This window comes from Podarcis liolepis (assembly GCF_965112155.1).
Source record: "Podarcis liolepis genome assembly, chromosome: 3".
Classification (NCBI taxonomy): domain Eukaryota; kingdom Metazoa; phylum Chordata; class Lepidosauria; order Squamata; family Lacertidae; genus Podarcis; species Podarcis liolepis.
Window position 1 is genome coordinate 45,442,781 of NC_139557.1, and position 11,824 is coordinate 45,454,604.

Consider the following 11,824-nt stretch of genomic DNA (forward strand, 5'->3'; position numbering starts at 1 on the left):
TTCAACCCTCTGCAATGCAGGAATTTCAACTAAAGCATCCATGACAGATGGTCACCCAACCTCTGCTTTAAAACCTCCAAGGAAGGAGAGACCACCGCCTCCCAAGGGAGACCGTTCCACTGTTGAACAGAAAGTCAGAAAGTTATTTCTGATGTTCAGTTGGAATCTCTCTTCTTGTAACTTGAAGCCATTGGTTCGAGTCCCAACCTATCCTGTGGCTTCTGCACACAGTTCAACCAGTGGCAAATGTTGCCAACAGGAAATGGGACCTCTGACACCATTGCCTGAAAATGTTACTTAGGCTTCCAATGAAAGGCAGTTCCTCCCCCTGTCCTAACATAGTCATAACGGATACCATTAAGCAGCTGAACGATTTATGTATTGCTCTCGCAGAAGGCTTTTCTCAGCAGAAGAAAAACAGCAGGAAAAATTATACAGGTTTATGACCACTCTGCCCTTTTATGTGGGCAGAGAAGGAGGCTCTTGAAGAACAGATTTAAATCTTGTGGAAGCAGCTTCACACCTCTCCAGACTCCTGTAGTCTATAAGTTATTATTAATATCAATAATGTCTGAAATTGCTTAACAGTTACTCGCGCTTACGTACTTCTAAATCATGTCTAAACATAACCAAAAAAAAAGATTGTTTGGAAATCTTTTAGAACAAGGCCCTGGGCCTTCCAGAGAGTGAGATGTGCAAGTTTTAATACAGAAAAGTATGAGTCACACAAGCAGATTGTACAAGGAAGGACAATCTGATGTAACAGAAACATTTACAAGTCTCGTAACCCTCCTTTCCTCTCTGCTAAGCTTTAAAAAGCCACGTAAGGCCAAGGATCAAAGCAATGAAGTTGCAGAATGCTCTCTGCTGAAACAATAACAAACCCAACTTCCTCAGACGTCAATGGGGCAGATTTACAGAAGGGATATATTTATTATTATGACTTTGCAGCCACTGAAGGAAGACTAATATAATCACATGCATCACAGATTGGAAGCTGAGCTCTTATGCCACCAAGTCTTATCGCTACAATAATGCAAAACATTATTACAGGGGTCACTGGAAAGTATCAGAAGCAGAACAGGAGGAAGGAGGCTGCAAAGCACACAGTCCAGAAGTGCAGAGTTAGTTAATGCTTACCAGAAGCAATCAAATTGGAGGCCTGTTGAGTTATGGCCCCAGATATTGTGTTATCATACTACACAAGAACCTTTGCTCTCTTTGCATGTCTTTGCACAGAACTATATTATAACTAGCTCTCTGTTGCAAACCACAAGAGCTAAGGCATTCCTGTCCCATATTTTAGCTGTCACTGTTTAGGAAAGGTGAGAAAAGACAAAATGTTATGGTTTGAGTTGATTTTTGTATGAGGCATTAGACAAGAGAAGGCATGGAACTATACAAATGGAAGCTGTTTTCAACAGTATCTGAAGCCTTAGCAGCTATCTAGTTTGGTTCCACCCCAACATTCCCCATTTCCAAATGTTGACCCAGCTACCCCTGTATCTTAAATTAAGGGATATATTCTGGTTCTAATCTGGGCTCCCTCCAGTCTCACCTGTAGGTCAGGGCTGGGTGTGACACCAATGAGCAGTGTGGCCTGTGTGGAGGGAGTGAGGTTTAGGGAGAATCCCAAGGGCTGCGTTTTGACCCCGTGTCTTGGGTTCTCTACCCTTGCTTTACTATAGCACAATAGGACATATGACTTTGTTTATTTCATTTGAGACAACTGTTCCCAATGGGCATAGTTTGGCTGTGACATCATCATCATCATCATCATCATCATCATTATTATTATTTGCATTTATATCCCACCTTTTTCTCCAGGGAGCTCAAGGTGGTATACACGGTTTCCCATCCACCCTAATTTAAGCCCCACAACACCCTTGTGTAGTAGCTAGGCTGAGATGCAGTGACTGACTCAAAATTACTTCATAGCTGGGTGGGGATTTAAACCCTGGTCTTCCAGGTCCAAGTCCAACACATTGGACATCTGCACTGAGTCTGTTGAGAAGGTTTAGTAAATCATGAGAATTCTCTCAAATGCTCCTATATTTTGTGTGCTCTGCAGTTCACACAGTATGAATGTGTGTGGAGTGGAATATTAATACTGTTATTAGTAGGTCATGCTTTTTATTTTAAAAAAATACCTCTATAGTTTATCTTTATATTAAAATTTAAATAATAAAATAATAAAATTTAAAAAATAAACTAAAATAAGCAAGCATGGCCAACCGCCCTCCCCACTAGAGAGATTATAAGGGGGAAAAGAATATTATCTAATTCCACAGCAGTGTCAGCAACACTTGACAGTGGTTTGCATGGTAGGTGAAAAACCACCACAACAAACTAACAGGAAAGGCACAACCACGAACAACGACTAGTCAGGCCCTTCTAAGCAGACTTTATATCAGACTGTATTTTTTTTTAAAAAAAGTATATTAAGTCAGAAGAACTTTATCATCACCATCTTGACCATTTGAAACTTATCAGAATAAGCATACCCCAGCAAGGAAACTTTGAGCTGGTCACAAATCCCCCCCTTCTTTTGGTGCCCTTCTGGTACTTCTTTGTTTGTTATTTTGTTTTTCTGAACTGTCTACAACTCTTAAATCAATGTTCTGTTTGTTAGTCTGTATTTTCACTCATAACTTCCATATTTCATCGGCCCATTTTCAATGGTTGCCAACTGTGCTTTTATTTTATTTTTTGTCACCACTCTTCTTGACCATTGGACCCACCATTGGTCTCCACCGCTCAATTCACTGGAGCCCGTCTTCACAGGCAGGGGAAACCCTAAACTCACTGAAGGTTTGAGACACATCAGCTACCTTCACCAGGTTTAGCAGGTCAGTCATAGCCTTTTCTCAGGATGAGACCACAGCTGACAGCTTCTAAAATCCACAGGTGAGAGCAGGGTGGGGACCAAAGGTGGGCAAACCACCCCAGAACAATCATGACACATCCCCCACCAGAGGTACTACTACCCCTCCCCTACCACCACACACACCAGCAATGGATACTTAGCAAATAAGTAATTCTTGTGGTAACACTGGACAATGCTACACCTGCACAATATCTGTTTGTCATGCAACAGTGAAAGGCACAGGAGTCCTGTCAGAGAAAGCAGGACATCTGTGTGTGTGTGTGTGTGTGTGTGTGTGTGAGAGAGAGAGAGAGAGAGAGAGAGAGAGAGAGAGAGAGAACCAGTTTAAAGGGAATTGGGGGGAGGGGGCAAATGACATGCCAGTATATACAGACAGCTCTTGAGTCAAAACTTCCAAACTGTTTTCTGGCTGTTTGAATTAACTGCATTTCACTATGCCTCATTTTCCTAGAACATGACGATATGTGTCCTTAACTGACTTCGTAGGCAGGAAAATCAGCTGTGGAATATAGTGTTGTACAGTACTTTGTGCTCAAGTTATCACATTTTGCAAATGATAAGAGATAGAGGAACACCTGGCAACAAGTTGAGGAACTGGAAACATTTAATAATTATGAAATCACACCTAAGAGATAACAGACTATATTAACTGGCAAAACACAGACATATACAAACAAAGCCATCCATGTTTATATTACAAAAGAGATATTTTAGAGAATCCTAAGTAAGTTCAATAACGAACATAAGTATTTCTGTGTTGACAATTGGCAGGATTTGGTGTTCCCTGATATGTTAATTAAACAAACTCTGGTTATCCAAAATGCTTAATGGATGTTAGCATGACCAAATGTAGAGGAAGAGTCATGGTTGTGCAGAAGTCTTGGTAGAACTTGCCATGCCTGTCAGAGCAGACATTCAAGATGCAGAAATTATTCAAGACACAGTCCTTTGTATCTGCTGACCTGAACACTCCTCAAAAAAGGGTTGCCAGTTCCTTATCTGGCAAGGCTCCTACCCTAAGAGTTTCATGCCTGGGAGAAATTCATCATGCGAAGGAAGGTGATGAAGTAATGGGGACAGCGTTAGCTCCTGAATTTCTGCTTGCCACACACCTGTTAAAGGCACTGGAGCCGTGCCAGAAAAAAAGAGTTGGCAGCTGACCCATCTATGCAATATGGAATAGTAGCCCCTTGATATATTCTATCCAGATTGTTTGGGAAACAGTGCTTATTAGTAAAAAGTTATATTCTTACCTGGCAGAGCATATACCGAGTTGTGGCGAACCAAACAGCGCCTGCAGGTGAGGGTTCTGCATGTGACATCCAGCTTTTTCACAAAGCCATCCCAGAGCTTAGCTTCCATGATGCAAGCAGCCCTTATAGGGGAAGGAAGGAAAACATCCTTGTAAACAAAGCAGCAGTGCCAATAATATTGTAGTCATGTCAGGAGGGCTACTGCTGTTTATGGGGCTGCAGCAATGTTTTTAACAGCACCCTCCCTGCTTAATTTCTGCCTGTCAGGCTGCTGTTGGGTCATTGTGAACTGACAAACTGCATTTGATGAAATGTCTGCTTCCAGCCCAACTATTGAAGGAACAGATGCCTCACAGCTGAAGGCTGCACTGTTGTTACTGTGTGATGTGCTGAGCATAAGAGGCAACTTTATATCGACTTATACTACACTATACATTTATAGAAACTTCCCACAAAGAGGCTTGGGAACTGCAGTTTGTTTAGGGAGATGGGAATTGTAGCTGCATTAGGAGGAAACTACCATTCCCATGATATTTTTTTTTGGGGGGGGGGGAGGCGAGTCATGTGCTTTAAATGTGCACTGAATGTGTTTTATATGCATGAAGTGGATCTACCCACAGTCTGTTTCAAAGACAGCATCTCCTGGAGATTTCAGGCAGAAGGTATTTTCCAGCCATATGTCTTTAAGGAAGCTATTTTGGATTCTCAGCTGGAGATGCCAGGGACTGAACATGGGATGCATGCTGAGCATGTTTTACAACAGACTATACTTTTTCTCCCTAGGTGGAACATCTTGCTTTTGTCATTTGAGTTCAGGTTTCTTTGTATGAATGGAGATTCAAAACGTACTTCCTTGAAATAAAGTGCTGAGGAAATAAGTGAAACTTACTTTTGAGTAAGCATGGTTAACATTGAACTACAAGTGTTACACTGGAGTAAATGTCTCCCTGCCCTCTGCCCACCTTCAATGTTTCCCAAGAAAGATTAAAAATGAAAAATACCCTGGCCCCACTGAAATCCACTAGACCTTTCCCATATACCATATTTTTCGCTCTATAAGATGCACGAGACCGCAAGACGCACCTAGTTTTTGGAGGAGGTAAACAAGAAAAAAATATTCTGAATCTCAGAAGCCAGAACAGCAAGAGGGATAGCTGTGCAGAAAAAGCAGCAATCCCTCTTGCTGTTCTGGCTTCTGGGATGACTGCGCAGCCTGCATTCGCTCCATAAGATGCACACACATCCCCCCTTACTTTTTAGGAGGAAAAAAATGAGTCTTATAGAGCAAAAAATACGGTATTTCAGAGGGAGGGGGTAGAATTTCAGCAGAACTGACATTACAGTCATCAGGGCACAGATCATGGACAATATAAAATTGTGATAGAAATGTAGCAAGGTAGGTATAATTAGCAGGGCTTGGGAACAAGAAATTTAAATTCCAGGTTATGCTTTTCATTGTCATAACTGATTTTAGGACATTGTCTCTTCAACCTCATTGAATAAAGCAATGTGTCTATTGCCATCTAGTGTTTAAAATATTGAACAATACTTCAAAGCAGGATTAAGCTCTGTATTAAGTTAGTGGATTTAACATATTTCACAGCATATCTGCTGGTCAACATCTGCTGGTTCAACCTTATGTGACTTAAACAACATATAGAGGGCTTCAGGTTCACCGCCCTGGGAGGGACAATGTGTTCTAGGTTTTCATAGCAGAGCTGAGTTTTTCAGTGACTAATTGGTGTGTTCTCACCTCAACTCTCTCTGGCATATTCTTCTCCCTCATGCTCTCATATGCCTTTAGCATGAAGATGATGTGTACTTTCATTCAAGGAGCAACAGGGGTCTTCCACAAGTCTCTGGGCCAAGACAAAGGTGTGACCTGTCCTTTTCCAAGAGATGCAGTTTGCAGATGATGCAGCCTTGACAGCACACTCTGTGGAAGCTCTACAGAGACTCAGCAGCTGCTTTGCCCAAGACTGCAGGGAGTTCAGCCTGATGAAGACCAACATCCTGGGTCAGGAGACTGATAGCACTCCACGCATCAGCAGTGGTGACCACATGCTTGAGGTGGTAGACAATTCTGTGTACCTGCGTTCCACCATAACCACCAACTGTATTGGCAAAGCAGCTACAGTAATGGCTCACCTTTCCAAAAGGGTATGGGAGAATGTGATGCTAACATGCCAGCATGTGCAAATTATATGTATATTTATAAATATAAGTATATGTATACTGTATATATCTCCTTTTAAAAAAGTGTACCATGCCTAGTAGCAACTGAGATCTGTGTGCTTTACCAATGCTTTAATCAGCTGAATATTGCAATGAAAATCTGACAGCATGCTTTCTTACTCTTTTCAACAGGTGCGATATCTTTGATACTTAAGGAGGGAGCCCCACATTCACTAAGGCAGGGCTTCTTCTCTCACTTTTTCTTAATAAACAACCCTGCCCCAAATAACTGTTTCAGTGACCAGTTTCTGCGACATCCACAGATAGTAGTTAAAATTTTGCAAGGTGTCAGCAAGTATTTTAGTCTCAATTAGCTCTTGGAAGAGAGGACATGGTGCGTAAGGTGTGCCAAATAAGCAGCATGGAACGTCTAGCTAAGCAGCCTCGCTCTCCTGCCTGATGCCTTTGCTTCCTGCAGCGCCAGATGTAGCGAGTGTTGTACCATTTCTTTCTTCAAACAGCAGTGCTCAGGGGGGGATAAACTTTACTTAACCTAATTAATTTTAATCACAGCTTTCCAATCTCATACTGTGTAAAGAATTACAAATTGGAACACATTAATAGAGGCTATGCCTTGCGCTGCAAGATCATTCTGAATTGTGCATTTACATTTTCTACATGAGTTTGCAATGATCATTAGAATAAAAAATGCAGTTATGTCCCTTTTAAATTACAGAAATTTGAAGAAACAGATTGGGACCTGTCCCATTTGCTGCGCTAAATGACTCGAAAATAGCTTGCATTTCAAGGAATTGAATGGCTCTCATTGAACAGGCAGCCCTGGAAAATGATTTCCAGTTGTTTAGAGAGTTAATGTGCTCCTAGGCGTTTGTGTTGTTTAAACAATTTAAGAAGGGGGTTGAGCCCTCAAGGCTTTCCACCTGCTGTGGTGCAGAGGTTCTGTAATAATACTAATGTTAATGCTAGCATTTAGGCAGCACTTTAGAATGTTCAAAGCACTTGAGAACATACAAGAGGGAGCATACCAACAAAGGAATCTGCCTTCCATCAAATCAGACCACTGGTCCATCTAACTTAGTATTGTCAACCAAACTGGCAGCAGCTTTCCAGAGTTTCAGACAGGGGACATTTCCGTTCTTACCTAGAGATGCTGGGGATTGAACCTGAGATCTTCTGCATGCAAAGCAGACGCACTGCTGCTGAATTTATGACCCAAAGTGCTGCTGTGCCCCCCCATAATAACTCCTATTTATCCTCATCCAATTCAGAAGCCAAGCCTCACTATGCATAATTGCATTGCTACAATTGGGTTGTTATTTTCATTTTCATTTTATATTTTGTGGTTTTATATTTTGATTTTGTTCTGTGAACCGCCCTGAGACCTCCGGGTATAGGGCAGGATATAAATTCAATTAATAATAATAATAATAATAATAATAATAATAATAATAATAATACCTTTATGTCTCTCTTCACACCCTCTATAGAAATCCAGATTGCTCCTGTGATTTGTTTATTCTGCTTTATATAGTTCCCTGTATATTAACTACCCTCACATTGACTGAGTAAATTAGTTTTGGGGTTTGATCACAAAGACACATCATTTCTAGATAGAATAAATGATGGAGTTTTAGAGGAGGTGATAATTTGTGGGGTATGGGGATGGGGTGGGAAGGTGGCGGAAGAGGAAAGTTTGGGCTGTATTCTGAAGAGTGCTCAGGATGTGGTGTGTTGTTTGAACTGCTTTGGAACAGTGATTGAGGTGTCTCAGAGCTGTCAGATCCAACATACGTGAAAATAGAAAATGACCCAGAAAGCCCAACAGGGTCCTGTTTAATTTCAAAACCTCAAATATTCTGAAAACATATTGATTAGTTAGAAGAAAGGTGAAGGGAGGAGTCAAGAGAGTCAAATCTGTTCAGGACACTTGTAAATTATTTAAAATCATGGTAATAGAAGCTCAGAGATAGAATCATGTATACCATTCCTTCCAACTCTACAATTCTGTGATTCTATGAGGTGTAGGGAGCTGTGGGAGTGGTGCTCTAGGAGACTGAGGCAGGCTAGGGCCCACAACCCAGCTCCCGAGCTGATCAGGTGGGGCTCACTAGCTCTGGGAGGAAGTGTGTGATTTCTCAGCTGGAGTAGGCTCCAAACAGGTGAGGGTCCACATGCCTCATCAAGTCTGGATGCAAAGTACAAAAGGAAGCAGAGCTGAGGTGCTTTGTCTGCTCAACTTCCCATGTTGATGGACCTTGACTTGGATGCTCCTGGACCTCCACAGGACTGTGCTTTGGGTTCGACTATGGGCTATATCCTGACTGCTAGACTTCAGACTTGGCTACTTGAATGGACTCTGAACTGTGTTTCCTGACCTTTGAATTTTGGCCTCTGTACTTTGCTTGTGTGGATTAACCCTCAGACTTTGAACTGTGAATACTGACTTGCTGCCAGGTAGGCCAGGAGTTCAGGGCAAAGGGCTAGTGATTTGTTAGAGGCTTCCACAGAAAGGGAGGGGGAGACAGTGGTGGCTGCTGTCCATATTTTGTATTATTTATGTTATCTAATTTCTTTGTTGCCTGTTTAAGTTTTGGACATATCAGTGATCTGGTGTGTATATGTTTTCAACATGTTATTGTATGTTCAATTTCTGAATTCTAAAATGCTGGCATGGCTGTGGAGAACAAGCAGTGTGGTCTTAAATTAACACCCACAGATAAAAATCTGGTAGCATATTAATCTACCAGTCTGCAGATGCAAAGTGATGAAAGTATGCACTAATCTGTGTCATGTCGGGCCAGGCGTGGAGCACCTCTGACCCGGTTGCCAAATGTGGCCACACACCAGCCTCTCACACCCTCTCTCTCCAGGCCAAATTCCTCACCAGCTTTGCGTCACAACTTCCATGAGTATTTTTGTCAGGCTGTAATGTGCCCATGAACTCTGGTAAAGATCCCTGTTTGTCCAGATGGAGGACAGAGTGTGAGAGGATGTCTAGAAACTAGCACAAAGATAAACATTTACAGTCATTGTTCCACCCACTTTTGCCTCTGGCTCCTCCTACAACTGGTATGTGGCTGCCACCCCCCAAAGGTTGCTTAGAAAGGAATACATTCTTCAGACTGAAGAAAGTTCCCTACCCCTGCCATATGTAAAAGCTCCATTGTGAGGCATTCTCTGTAGAACATTAAACATCCTGGCCATTTGTCAGATAAATACTAGCTATTAATGTTTGGCAGGCAGGCAACACTGGCTCTTCGACAAATTGCAGCGTGAGAGCCATTGGCTCTGCTTGGATTCAGACTTTTCCTCCATATGCTGCAATGAAAAACTAGCCCTTAACATTTGGAAAGGTCCTTTGAGCCAAATATGTCAAGTACAAAAAGGGGGTGGGGGGGGGGAGAAAAAGGGCAGCCTTTTCTAAAAATAAAGGAAAAATCTTCTAAAGTGTAAAGTATTAGAGCTCTCTGTGTGATTCACCGAGAACTTCCAGTGCATGATATATTTCAGCTCTTCAAGTGTGGTAATTCTGTTACAATGACGACTTGAGAAGGGTTAGGTGTTTGCTTGTGTGTTTTTTTAATTAAAGGGTGTACTTAAAAGCTGTATCTCCAATCTAACAGTCGAGGTAGGCATTCAGTTACCACTTGTCTTCCTTAGTTGAATCTAAGAACCTCTCAGGTATAACATTTAAATGCTTTGTTCTCACCAAATGCTACCCAGAGACAAAGGATTCTTCATTGTTAAGGCCAAACTGTTTGTTTGAAATATATGTATCTCGCTTTCCCTTTTTTTAAAAAAACAAGGTGGGTTGTGCAAAATATGTGATCGTTTATCTTTTTGGAACAGCTGACAGCCTCCTAAAGCAACAATAATTCTGCATTTATAACCCAACTGCCCTCCAAAGATATCAAAGTGGCGTACATGGTTCTCCTCTACCCATAATATCTTCACAGCAACCCTGTGAGATAGGCTGGTCTGGTCAGATATTCCATACAGAGAAGCAAAAAATTGTAAACTACGCTGCGGGGGAACAACTCGAGAGGCAGACATTTCTGGTAGGCAGTGTGGTGAAACTGGAAGCCAGAGGTGGTGAGAATAAGTAGCTAGAGTTGTGGGAGCATGAACAGAGTGTAGCAAGCCAAGAGGCATGTGTCTTAAAAGCTGAATTGCTCTTGCCTAGGACAAGTCACAAACAGCAGATTGCACCTGTGCTAGAATGCAAGGCGCTTGATTCGATCCTTGAAAGCAGGGGTGAAGATGACTTATTTTTATTTACGTATTGTGAAGACCGCAAGTGTCCATCTCACATTAACAAATGCCAATATTGCATCATTATAGTTGTATGTGGAAAACAACCACTGCAGTGTTCAGTGGCAAGTGTGCTATTATGTTAAGCTTTTGATGCATCTCTAAGAGCAGCTGCTGCTTTCCCCCCCTTCCCCTTCCAGCCAAATGAAATAAGGCTGGACATTGTCACTGCTCACTGTGTGAGCTGAAAATGGCTTTGCCCATTGTGCTGAGTGCACAGATACTTACTCAGTGGAGAAGATGATGTGATGTTGGTTCAACTCCAGGACTGTCCAAAGTCTTACAGACTCTTCATTTTTCTTTAGCTGCTAATGTATAACTGCTGGAAATGCTTCCTAATCCGAGTATTGGAAAGCTATCCCTCCAACGCTGTGGATACAGTTCTCAAACCCTTCGCCTGGGCTAGTGCCAATGACTTCAAGATGGAATGGTTGTCTTAACTGCTTCTGCCTTGTCAGTCTGGTTAGGGCTGAAGGCCTTGAGCAAGACATCTTCCACACACACCCTCCCCACAGTGCATCTGCTTGCTCACTGCTATTGTTGCCAGTTGCTCCTGCTTCCTGGCTGAGGAATGGGCGGGGTATAAACAATAAAATTTTTATTATTATGTAAAGACCTAATGAGCAAGCTGGCAGCAGCATCTACTGCTCCCTGTACTAAACACTGCAGTTGTTTGATTGCCCATCCCCTCTAGGCCAGAGCAACATTCAAGTGAGCAAGCAGGTTGCCATGGTGAAGAGGAGCAGGCCAGAGGGCCTTTGCTGTGGTGTGGGCCCTCAACAGGTGCCTAGCCTTGACACAGGCCCTGAAATAACAAATTAAACAGCCAGCAGCTTGAATCCTGCTAGCCCCTCCCTGTCCCATTTTTACAACCTGCTTAGATTGTGACAGTTTGGGAAGTAGGTGGGGATTATGAGCCAAGGTAAAATCTGGAAGCAGGGTTGATCTCTGCTTACAATTGTAGGGTGATTGCGACACCATCTACCCCATGGGTAGGCAAACTAAGGCCCTGGGGCCGGATCCAGCCCAATTGCCTTCTAAATCTGGCCCACGGATGGTCCAGGAATCATTGTGTTTTTATATGAGTAGAATGTGTCCTTTTATTTAAAATGCATCTCTGGGTTATTTGTGGGGCATAGGAATTCGTTCTCCCCCCCCTTCAAAATATAGTCCAGCC

At 42.4% G+C, this 11,824-nt stretch overlaps 1 protein-coding gene across 1 annotated transcript in view; it reads right to left on the reverse strand.

The window, feature by feature from the left end:
* BACH2 (BTB domain and CNC homolog 2) overlaps positions 1–11,824 on the reverse strand; it is a 230,420-nt gene extending 218,596 nt beyond the window's left edge. The window contains exons 1-2 of the mRNA XM_083497525.1: positions 10,876–11,824; positions 4,141–4,262 (exon numbers count right to left, since the gene is read on the reverse strand). The gene's annotated coding sequence lies outside the window, so the exon portion shown is untranslated. The remainder of the gene's footprint in view (positions 1–4,140; positions 4,263–10,875) is intronic.